The sequence below is a fragment of the Bombina bombina genome, chromosome 11, assembly GCF_027579735.1.
Source record: "Bombina bombina isolate aBomBom1 chromosome 11, aBomBom1.pri, whole genome shotgun sequence".
NCBI lineage: Eukaryota > Metazoa > Chordata > Amphibia > Anura > Bombinatoridae > Bombina > Bombina bombina.
The window spans coordinates 167440930-167452568 of record NC_069509.1 but is presented as its reverse complement, the minus strand read 5'-3'; positions in this window follow the sequence as shown (position 1 = coordinate 167452568).

Genomic DNA, 11639 nt, shown 5'->3' with positions numbered 1-11639 from the left:
TGGGCCGGATATAAATAAAGTAGGCAGATCAGGGTATTGTGTGAGAAACAGGATCTTTATGTAGAGAGAGCTGCAAAAGGGAGAGGTGGGGCTAAGATCACAAACCATGACAGTCCTACAATATGTGGGGCACTTGGGATCTTTGCCAACATGTGCTTGTCTAGAACCCAAATAGTGTATCATGCTTTCTTATAGTTTGACTAGACAGCTCTGTGAGTAGCAGGGATCAGGGGCTCCATTACATACGTGGAGTCGCCCGCAAAAGCCGGCGACACCGGTTTTTGCGCGGGTTTGGTATCCAATATACAGCGCTGCATATAAATGCAATAAATTTTTACTCCCATAGGCTAACATGAGACCGCGTCGTAAATCGGTATCCAATATCCAGCGCAAGGACTTACGTGGCGAAAATGGAGAAATCTTACTCCATTTTTACCTCGCCATAACCGGCAGCGGTAGCAAGCCTTGCGCTGAGTATGGGAGCACCGTAACTCCCGAAAATGCCTGCAAACATAAACTAACACCTAACGCATGCAAAATGTCTATCTACCTGTCAACTGCAATCCCCCACCACAATAACTAATAAAGTGTATTAACCCTATATCCGCCATCAAACCCACTCCGCAAGTAATAACTCAATTATTAACCCCTAAATCCGCCAACCCCAACATCGCAAGCTACCTATTAAACCTTAATCCACCATTAACCCACAACGCAATAAACCTACTCAAGTATTAACCCCTAAACCGCCATAGCCCACAACACAATAAACCTATTCAAGTATTAACCCCTAAACCACCATAGCCAACAACGCAATAAACCTATTCAAGTATTTACCCCGAAACCGCCATAGCCCACAACGCAATAAAACTATTCAAGTATTAACCCCTAAACCGCCATAGCCCACAACGCAATAAATCTATTCTAGTATTAACCCCTAAGCCCTAAACCGTCATAGCCCACAACCCAATAAACCTAACCCATTACCTAAGACCCCTAACCTAACCCCCCTAAATGAACCCAAATTACCTAATTAACCAAATACTAAAGTTACTATTAAATTAAAAAAACTAACACTACTTTAAAAATACAAATAAACTAAGTATAAATTAAAGGGACTGTCTAATCAAAATTCTGGAGTAGACTGTCCCTTTAAGCTACAATTACAGAAACTAAAAAAAAATCTAAGATTACAGAAAATAATAAAGAAAATTACAAAATTTTACAAAAATTATACCTAATACCTATGAAAATAAAAAGGCCCCCCCAAAATAAAAACACCCCCTAATCTAATAAACTACCAGTAGCTCTTAAAAGGGCTTTTTGCAGGGCATTGCCCCAAGATAATCAACTCTTTTTCCAAAAAATACACCCCCCCCCAACAGTAAAAACCCCCACCCACCAAACCCCCCCAAATAAAATAACCTAACACTAAAAACCCTAAACTACCCATTGCCCTGAAAAGGGAATTTGTTGGACATTGCCCTTAAAAGGGCAATCAGCTCTTTTTCTGCCCACCCTATCTAAAAGAAATAAACCCCCCCAAAAACCCCTTAAAAAACCCTAAGTCTAACCCCCAAGTGGTCCTCACCTGTCCTGAAGTTCGGCAGATAAGGTCCTGTTCCAGGCGGTGAAGTCTTCTTCCAAGCGGCAACCTCTTCTTTCTTTTTCCAGGAACCAGCCGGCGTGGAGCGGAGGGCGGAGTTGAAGACCGATGACCGCGGAGCTGAAGACCGGCGACCCTGGAACTGAAGACCGGTGAGCCTGAAACTGAATACCGGTGACCGCGGAGCCATGGAGCGTGGAGGATCCTCTTCATACGATCTCCGCCGTACACTGAATAGGAATTCAAGGTACGCGATTAAAAATAGCGTCCCTTGAATTCCTATTGGCTGATTTGAGCCTTCAAAATCAAATCAGCCAATTGGATGAGAGCTACTGAAATCCTATTGGCTATTCAAATCAGCCAATAGAATTTCAGTAGCTCTTATCCTATAGGCTGTAAAGGTACAGAAAACATCTGTTAATAAACTATGGGTTAAATAAGCACATTATTAAAGTCAGTTGTGGAGCGGTAAAGCACTTCAGCTCCTGAGCTGGACGCACTTAGAGATTGATGGTTACACACATACATTTGATTGGTTCACTAACCTGTGTTCATCTTAAACAAAAATGCTAGGCTTTACCAGCACTAAAATAAAGGTGACTTCATTTGTAAAAGTTCCTTTATTTTGTTGTGGGTTCACTACTAACCTAAGAGATGCTGGACGCCCACAACACAGCTAAATTATTTTCAATGAGGTGACGTTTTCCACGTCTTAGCCAATAGCCATGCTAGCTGTATGGCACTGTGCAGTATGCTAGCATGGCTATTGGCTAAGAGGTGGAAAACGTCACCTCATTGAAAAAATTGAGCTGTTCCCCGGCCGGAGGCTCTTAGGTTAGCAGTGAACCTGAGGCAAAATAAAGGTGACTTTTACACAGTTGTTTAAAACTTGTGAATATAAGTCACCTTTATTTTTAGTGCTGGTAAATCCTAGCGATTTTAAAACACCAGGATTTACCATCACTTTAAGCAAAGATCTCATGATTCAGACATTTTAAACAACTTTCCAATTTACTTCTGTTATCAATTTTGCTTTATTCTCTTGGTATCCTTTATTGAAGGAGCAGCAATGCACAACTGGGAGCTAGCTGAATACATCAGTAAACCCATGGCAAGAGGCGCATATGTACAGCTAACATTCAGGAGCTATCTCCCAGGTCCTAAACCTACCTAGGTAGTATTCTACAAATGCAATCCTGAATGAGAAACATTGAAGTAAGGGGAATGTGACCCTGTAGTGGCCTGAATTTTATGGGTCAAAGCTAGGGCATGGGGTGGGGTTAAGGGGGGCTTAACCTTGCAGATCAGCCCTGAAGATTCTATCTAGTGGAATTGAGGAGTCTGGTAGTTGTATGGTGGGGCACAGGGTCCATAATTTTTTTTGCTAATATGCAGCAGCGTATTTATGATTATTTGACAATGCTGTAGAAGTTCTATATTTAAAACATTGCAGAAATGTTTCCTCCTAAATAAACAAATGGTAGGTGCCCTTTTTGCAGATATGATGTATATATATATTGTGACCTGGGATCTTGGAAACACACAGTCCTCAAAGCTGGAAACACCACACAAGGTTGTAGCTTTATAAAATACAGTCTGTTTATTATCAGGTCTTTCAAACTTTGTCCTTTAGATATAATTCCTCTCAGTCTCTCAGGAGAGTGTTTGCAGTTTTCCTTTACTGCTGGCAAAAATCTACCTCTCAAACCCTGACTGGGAATTTTATTAGCACCTGCTGTCAATTACCATATGCAGGTGAGTAGCTAGCTGAGTCAGACAGAATTCCTGGACTGGACTTTTTGACATAATGTGCTACCTGCAAACTGCAGGGTGGAGCACTGGCCCACCCTACTCTCCAAATACTCCACCCCAGGGACCCAGAAATAAATCACATATTTTCTCTATGTGGCAAACAAACATAACAATTCTCCCTGGGGTTGTCACTCGCACTGCAGCACTTTTGAGGGAATATAGACACCTTCCATTACTATGCCTTGGATTCTGTCACAATATATATATATATATATATATATATATATATATATTAATTGCCTTCAAGTTTACTGCCCCTTTATGCAAGGACTTTCCTCCAGATGCCAGGAGGCATTTTATCTATTTTAACATCTTCATAAAAAGTTATACTCTCTCATTTCTGCATTTAAGCAGATCTAATAGTTTGAGACTGAGTACCACAGCTTATGATTCCACCAAGACCATATAGAGTACAGCATTTTCAAAATTCATAAGTACAGCTGAGAGATGGGAACATTTGTACACCAGATTTGAAGTGGTGCTCTTGGTTGGGGAAATATGGAGGAAACCCCCCAAACATATGTCAACCTTTCAAAAGTACTTTTCTTCATCTACCCATTCTGATAGATCCTTAATGTATAATTTTGAATTCACAGAAGTATTTTTGTTTGCACTTTTACAAATATGATTTTTTAAAAAGAGATCTCTTAATTTCTGCTATTTTTTTATATCATGCATGTCACACACTGTTGATTTAGGGGATGGCAATGTGCAGAAATGTTACCTCCTGTGAGTGTTTCTGTGGGTGTCTGTGTTATAGTCTTTTTGCTTTTCCTGGTGTCTCTATGGGTGTGCATTTATATTTTTTTCTGTGGGTCTCTCTGGTGAGGTTGTGTGTGTCTGTCTTTGTGCATTTTCTGTGGATGTCTCTGTGAGGGTGTGTGTGTATGTCTTTGTGCATTTTCTGTGGCTGTCTCTTTGAGGGTGTGCGAGTATATCTTCGTGCATTTTCTGTGGGTGTCTCTGTGAGGGTGGTGTATGTATGTCTGTGTATTTTCTGTGATTGCCTCTGTGAGGGTGGGTGTTTATGACTTTGTGTGTTTTCTGTGGATGTCTCTGTGAGAGTGTGTGTGTATGCATGTCTGTGTTTTCTGTGGATGTCTCTGTGAGGGTGTGTGCGTATGTCTGTGCATTTTCTGTGGGTGTGTGTGTATGTCTTTGTGCATTTTCTGTGGATGTCTCTGTGAGGGTTGTGTGCATATTTCTGTGTTTTTTCTGTGGGTGTCTCTGTGATGGTGTGTGCATATGCCTGTGTGTTTTCTGTGGGTGTCTCTGTGATGGTGTCTGTGCATTTTCTGTGGGTGTGTGTGTATGTCTTTGTGCATTTTCTGTGGCTGTCTCTTTGAGGGTGTGTGAGTATGCCTTCGTGCATTTTCTGTGGGTGTCTCTGTGATGGTGTGTGTGTATTTCTTTGTGCATTTTCTGTGAGTGTGTCTGTGAGGGTGGGTGTGTATGTCTTTGTGTGTTTTCTGTGGATGTCTCTGTGAGGGTGTGTTTGTATGTATGTCTGTGTTTTCTGTGGGTGTCTCTGTGAGGGTGTGTGTATGTATGTATGTGCATTTACTGTGGATGTCTCTGTGAGGATGTGTGCATATGTCTGTGTTTTTTCTGTGGGTGTCTCTGTGATGGTGTGTGCATATGCCTGTGTGTTTTCTGTGGGTGTCTCTGTGATGGTGTGTGCATATGTCTGTGTATTTTCTGTGAGTGTCTCTGTGAGGGTGTGTTCATATGTCTGTGTATTTTCTGTGCATGTCTCTGTGAGGGTGTGTGTGTGTGTATGTCTTTGTGCATTTTCTTTGGGTGTCTCTGTGATGGTGTGTGTGTGCATATGTATTTGCGTGTTTTCTGTGGATGTCTCAATGAGGGTGTGTGTGTATGTATGTCTTTGTGTGTTTTCTGTTGGTGTCTCTCTGTGTGTGTATGTCTTTGTGTGTTTTCTGTGGGTGTCTCTGTGGTTGTTTCCTTGGGTGTATGTGCAAGTTTAAGTTTGTGTGTGTGTCCATTGTCTTTTCCTTTTTAGAACATTTTGGCCTTACTAATGATTATTCATATATTTCTACAGACTTTGAGACTAATGAGACCTTTCCGGAAGTCACCAATCCACCACTTAACCTTTAAATTATTGTTTGGCAGTTCAGGGCCCTTCCTTTCAGCCACTGCATGCTGTTGTCATCATTTAGTTGGCATCTTCCTTGACAAAAAGATAATCAGAACTCCATATTTTGTCTTGTAAATCTCCTTTTTTTGACAAAACTGTAGTCTACCTTATTACTTGTCAGCTCAATGTAAACAAGTGCTGATTATTTGACAATGCTGTAGAAATTCTATATTTAAAATCATGCAGAAATGTTTCCTCCTCAATAAACAAATGGTAGGTGCCTTTTTGGCAGATATGATTTTTTTAAATTTATTTATTTTTATATATATATATATATATATATATATATATATATATATATATATATATATATATATATATATATAAAACAGTCAAAAGAAGAAGGATTCACACAACTACACAGCAAAATAAAGCAAACACTCTGCATGAAAGCCTCTTCCCTCTGCAGTTCCCACAGAGACCCAATGTGCTGACAGCGAACCACTGCTGAACTCATTTAGCAAACAGCCATACGTCACCGGTGTCAGTCTGTTCGACTTTGGCGGTACTAAAGTGGGACCTTACAGGACAGCCCGTGCCCAACACAGCATTTTGCTGCGCCTACTCACCGCTTCCTTTGTGTCTCCTACAACTTGATGTAACCGGGATCTTCTCCTGGCCGTACACACAGTTGCGGCGTTACACTGAGACGCCGGGAGGCGTGTCTCCTCACGTGGTCTCCACTAGCCAACCAACGCCTGTCTCAGTCACAACCAGGTAATTTCAATCCGGGGTTGAATGTACTGCTGCAGGGCACAGAGTGCAGAGTGTGCGAGCTTCCCTTCGCTCTTGGATGTCCTGGATGGTATGCAAACTTGAAAAGATGATGATATCCAAAGTGAAGTATAAAACAAAGTCCTTTATTGAATTCCACTTATGGTAAAAACAGACATGGGAGTACCATAAGCACATAAAAGTTTAAACACACGAAAGCATCAGGCTGACATGTTTCGGCCTTACGCCGTAATCGTAGCTGACATTGTGCTAGCGTGTCATAGATTTAAAGGGGTATCTATTCTCTGATAGGTTTACAAATTACCAATCACATTGAATCACTTCTAGTGCTAAAATTAACCTCTTAAATACTTATTTGCCGTTGACACAGGATTTTAATACAAACAAATATTATTTGTGTACACTCCATTGATACAGAAGAAATATTTATATATTGTCAAATACAGTTGGACACATGTCGGCTATTAGGGGAAGAGTTGAAATAGAGCTAGCCAAGTGAAAAATAACATTTGTGATAGTGATATATACAGATAGGAATAAACATGACAATTATCTGCCAAAATATAGTGACCAACCAAACAGGTAGCAAGCATTACTAAATATAATATAATAACAGCCCATAAGCATTCCATAATGATGTAAATACAACATTATAAATATAGAACATTCAATTATAAAGTCTATAAGCCTCTTTGGGCGCAACAAAATGTAACAAAATTGTTATTAAGTACAAATGGACTCTGCATAAGGGAATAAAGATAAATAGTATGCTATGGGTTTATATTGAATGTCTGGAGTGGAGTATATATAGAATATATATATCATCTTCTTTTCAAGTTTATATATATATATATATATATATTACATTCCAGTTTACTGCCCCTTTATGCAAGGACTTTCCAGATGCCAGGAGACATTTTATCTAAGATTTTTTACATCTGCATAAAATGTTATACTCTCAGGCTAAGATTACTCAGTGGTAAGGAAGAAGACAGAGCCTCATTGTGCAAGTAGGTCTTGAATGTAAAATTCACAGTGGAAGTGGAGAAAAAAGGAAATATACTCACAAGAGTATTGGCACCCTTGTTGAAAGTGGTGCGAATAGGCGGGCTGACGTTTTTACAGCAGTCAGTACGCTGTGCCGGATGGCATCCGAGTTCTTTAGTGGACGGCTGTGGGCTCTCCTCAGTAATTCTGTGTAGCTGTGCTGCCAGAAAAGTCAGCGTGCAGCCGCTCCCTGCATGCAATCAATGCTGCAAACTGGAAATGAGCAAATGATCCTATGCAGAGCTGATTTCGATAAAAAACTCTACTAGTAATAAAATTGGCTTGGCAGGCAACCATAAAAAAGCCACAAAATACAAGGCTTCATATAAAAGAATAAGAAACACTTTATTGTGATGAGCTTTAACGCGTTTCTCGGCCACAAGCTCCTGGCCGTTTCATCAGAAAAGGTATATGACACAGTTAGTACAACACATTTAAAAAGCCAGCCAAGCAGAATGATTGGTCAGCGTCAGACCAATAACAAACAATGATCGAATACACCAACACAATTGTTAAACTATAATGGTACAAGCAGTGTATAAAATGCAGTCTGTATCTAAAAACTATATAATAGTTGCAAATTATGTCCGGCCCTAAGTAATTGTTACAAGTTGTATCCAGCACTAAGTAACAAAATCTCAATCCTAAAAGGTATATTATAAAACACTTCCAAGAGCATGTACGGTGTTTGATAAAAGTAGAATATAGAATATATCATATCTTTTTTTTAAAATAAAGCAAATGTTAATAAAATCAAATTATGTAAGTGTTTGATAAACACCTGCAAGGTAGTTAAAAACCAAGTTATACAAATGTTTTGGTCAGAGTGGACTATAAGATATATCTAGTCTTCTCTTTATACTGGTAGGATCCAGTTGTATCCTTATGTACTTTCTGTTACGTATATGTTAGAGGCAACTATATAAGCCTTCAGATAATCAACTATATATGCACATATACGTCTCAGAAAAATGTTGTTCTAATCTATCTATCATAACATAGGTTAGTGTGAGAGGGGACATTCTTTCTTTTCAAAGATATGGGAGGGGACATTTTTTACTCTTTTCAAAGATGCATCAGGGGAACGGGTGAGCATTAATTCATAGGTGCCGTATTAGACATCCCAGTATATCAGGGATTGTATAGTGTGTTACAAGTACAATCTGTTCTAGCTATATTGCTATATGTATGTATAAAGGAAATTGTATATATTAACCTTAGATGAAAATAATGAATTTAGATTTTGTTAATGTAAATAATTCATGTTTCTAATGTAACGTAATATAAAATTCACTCTCATAATTGTAAATCCCGAATAGTAATGTGCGTGGTTGTAAGTGTGAAAAAATGATGATAATGGGGAAGATAGCCTAGGTGAAGACAGCTAATATAAAATTCACTCTCATAATTGTAAATCCCGAATGGTAATGTGCGTGATTGTAAGTGTGAGAAAATGATGATAATGGGGAAGACAGCCTAAATGAAGACAGCTAAATTTAGGTTTGAGACAATCTAACTGAAAGCAGCTAAATCCAGGTTTGAGTTCAGACCTAATGGGTGTAGAGTTTTCAGTTTGTGGATCCAAAAAGTTTCCCGGATCCTTAGCTGGATAATTCTATTATAGTCTGTCGAGGGTAAGATATGATCAATAGGATAGAATTTAAAAATATCAGGATTTCCCTTGTGTTTATTTAAACAATGTTCCGGAATACTATGTTTGATCTTTTTTTGGGGGCAATTTTTACAGTTGCGCCAATGCTCACCCCAGCGCACCTTAGCCTTCCTGGAGGTACGGCCAACATACTGTATCCCACAGCAACACTCCAAAACATATACTACATAGGTAGAGTTGCAGTTCATAAATCTATTGATGTTAAAAACTTCCCCACTTGTATGGGACTGGAAGGTCTTTCGCCCAGAAGTTATAAATTTACATGTATTGCACTTTTTTTGTCCACACTTATAAATTCCTACTCTTTTTTTTCTCCTCTTTCCAAAAGAGTAGGAATTTATAAGTGTGGACAAAAGAAGTGCAATACATGTAAATTTATAACTTCTGGGCGAAAGACCTTCCAGTCCCATACAAGTGGGGAAGTTTTTAACATCAATAGATTTATGAACTGCAACTCTACCTATGTAGTATATGTTTTGGAGTGTTGCTGTGGGATACAGTATGTTGGCCGTACCTCCAGGAAGGCTAAGGTGCGCTGGGGTGAGCATTGGCGCAACTGTAAAAATTGCCCCCAAAAAAAGATCAAACATAGTATTCCGGAACATTGTTTAAATAAACACAAGGGAAATCCTGATATTTTTAAATTCTATCCTATTGATCATATCTTACCCTCGACAGACTATAATAGAATTATCCAGCTAAGGATCCGGGAAACTTTTTGGATCCACAAACTGAAAACTCTACACCCATTAGGTCTGAACTCAAACCTTGATTTAGCTGCTTTCAGTTAGATTGTCTCAAACCTAAATTTAGCTGTCTTCATTTAGGCTGTCTTCCCCATTATCATCATTTTCTCACACTTACAATCACGCACATTACCATTCGGGATTTACAATTATGAGAGTGAATTTTATATTAGCTGTCTTCACCTAGGCTATCTTCCCCATTATCATCATTTTTTCACACTTACAACCACGCACATTACTATTCGGGATTTACAATTATGAGAATGAATTTTATATTACGTTACATTAGAAACATGAATTATTTACATTAACAAAATCTAAATTCATTATTTTCATCTAAGGTTAATATATACAATTTCCTTTATACATACATATAGCAATATAGCTAGAACAGATTGTACTTGTAACACACTATACAATCCCTGATATACTGTGATGTCTAATACGGCACCTATGAATTAATGCTCACCCGTTCCCCTGATGCATCTTTGAAAAGAGTAAAAAATGTCCCCTCCCATATCTTTGAAAAGAAAGAATGTCCCCTCTCACACTAACCCATGTTATGATAGATAGATTAGAACAACATTTTTCTGAGACGTATACGTGCATATATAGTTGATTATCTGAAGGCTTATATAGTTGCCTCTAACATATACGTAACAGAAAGTACATAGAGATACAACTGGATCCTACCAGTATAAAGAGAAGACTAGATATATCTTATAGTCCACTCTGACCAAAACATTTGTATAACTTGGTTTTTAACTACCTTGCAGGTGTTTATCAAACACTTACATAATTTGATTTTATTAACATTTGCTTTATTTTAAAAAAAAGATATGATATATTCTATATTCTACTTTTATCAAACACCGTACATGCTCTTGGAAGTGTTTTATAATATACCTTTTAGGATTGAGATTTTGTTACTTAGTGCTGGATACAACTTGTAACAATTACTTAGGGCCGGACATAATTTGCAACTATTATATAGTTTTTAGATACAGACTGCATTTTATACACTGCTTGTACCATTATAGTTTAACAATTGTGTTGGTGTATTCGATCATTGTTTGTTATTGGTCTGACGCTGACCAATCATTCTGCTTGGCTGGCTTTTTAAATGTGTTGTACTAACTGTGTCATATACCTTTTCTGATGAAACGGCCAGGAGCTTGTGGCCGAGAAACGCGTTAAAGCTCATCACAATAAAGTGTTTCTTATTCTTTTATATGAAGACTTGTATTTTGTGGCTTTTTTATGGTTGCCTGCCAAGCCAATTTTATTACTAGTAGAGTTTTTTATCGAAATCAGCTCTGCATAGGATCATTTGCTCATTTCCAGTTTGCAGCATTGATTGCATGCAGGGAGCGGCTGCACGCTGACTTTTCTGGCAGCACAGCTACACAGAATTACTGAGGAGAGCCCACAGCCGTCCACTAAAGAACTCGGATGCCATCCGGCACAGCGTACTGACTGCTGTAAAAACGTCAGCCCGCCTATTCGCACCACTTTCAACAAGGGTGCCAATACTCTTGTGAGTATATTTCCTTTTTTCTCCACTTCCACTGTGAATTTTACATTCAAGACCTACTTGCACAATGAGGCGCTGTCTTCTTCCTTACCACTTCTAGATTTTGGGTCCTGATCAGACACCGCCAAGACCAGCTGCCGTTTGCTCTTCAAATATTCCTTTCCTCTGAATACTTCTACTGAGACGATAAAGACCTTCAGTATTTGACTTTAGAAACACCTCCGTTTCCAGTCTCCAGTGTTCAACTTATATCACCACTCCTGGGACTTATTCACGATAAGCCTCTCTCTTTTTTACATGTTTTAGAGTTTATACTATAGAGATTATAT